The following is a 1,140-nucleotide window of genomic DNA, read 5'->3' on the forward strand; positions in this document are numbered from 1 at the left end:
CCCGGCCCCCGCACTCACACGTCCACGCTTTTCTGCTGCAGACTGGACGTCTTCTTCCCGGGGGCGGCCCCGCGCAGCTTGCCCTCCGCATACTGCTCCCTGCGGGGGCCGAGTCCGCAAGGTCAGGGGCGCGAGGGCCGCTCTGGGCTGGGGCTGCCCGGCCCCTGACGCCAGGAACCGGGAGACCCCCCAAGCCCCCGACCGCGCGGCCCCGGGCGACAGCGTGCCAGTCCCGGCGGCCGAGCACTCACTGGTTGGCTTTCTGCAGCTCCCGCTGCTTCTGCAGGTTGGTGTCCACGTACTTGAGCACGCGGCTCTCCGGGACCCACTCATCCCAGCTGCGGAGAGGACAGCGGAGGGTCACCCCGGACGCCGCCGCGGGCTCCCCTGCAGTGGCTGTCCCCGCTCCGCCCGGGAAGCAGGCGAGGGCCTTCCCGACCACCACGCTGCGGGCAGCGGCCCGAGGCCCTGGCGCTCAGCCTGCAAGCGGAAGGGCAGGCGCCTCCCAGAAAGCTGTGCCCGAAGACCCCGACTCCACGCCCCAGGCCCCCGTGGCCACAGGCCGAGGCGCCCTCCACACCGGCGGGTTTCTCCAGGGCCGAGCACGCCAAGCCAGCGGGGACGCTGCGGCTCTCCTCCTGCCGAGGCCCCGCGTGCCCGCAGCCGCCGAGACGTCCGCCACAGACGCCTTTCAGAACTGAGCAGCAGCTCGCCGCGGACAGCGTCCCCAGGCCCCGCGTGCCCGCAGCTGCCCCAGTCCCAGCAGTCCCCCCCAGGAGCGACACCGTCTCCGCTGAGGAGCAGAGCGCTCACGGGCGGCCGGCAGAAAAGCAGCTTGGACGTCCGGGGCAGCAGGGGAGGGCCCTGGCCGCCCCCGCACCCCTCACTCATGCACCCGCCTCTGTAGGGAGCCCCCGTACGGCGACACCCCGCGCAGCAGGGGTGGGGTCCCTCGGCGCCCCCCTCCTGGGGAGTCAACGAGAGGGAAACCGGCCGCACAGGCCCGTCCCAGATGGGTCCACTGAACCGGAACCAAGAACAGTGTTTCGAGGCCGCGAAGCCCAAAACCTCCTTTGGGGACGTCCAGACCCCAGAAACCGAGCCTCTGACCCCTCCAGGACTGTCACACGGGGAAGGCCG

At 72.5% G+C, this 1,140-nt stretch overlaps 1 long non-coding RNA gene across 1 annotated transcript; it reads right to left on the reverse strand.

Annotated features, from left to right (window-relative positions):
• Positions 1-17: 17 nt before the first annotated feature.
• On the reverse strand, positions 18-364 carry LOC105854372. The gene is made up of 2 exons (XR_001146046.1): positions 252-364; positions 18-99 (listed from the first exon to the last, which is right to left on the reverse strand). It is a non-coding gene; the product is annotated as an uncharacterized LOC105854372 (long non-coding RNA).
• Positions 365-1,140: the final 776 nt, after the last annotated feature.

This window comes from Condylura cristata, unplaced genomic scaffold (assembly GCF_000260355.1).
Source record: "Condylura cristata isolate star-nosed mole 26May11 unplaced genomic scaffold, ConCri1.0 scaffold00035, whole genome shotgun sequence".
In the NCBI taxonomy this organism is placed as follows: Eukaryota; Metazoa; Chordata; class Mammalia; order Eulipotyphla; family Talpidae; genus Condylura; species Condylura cristata.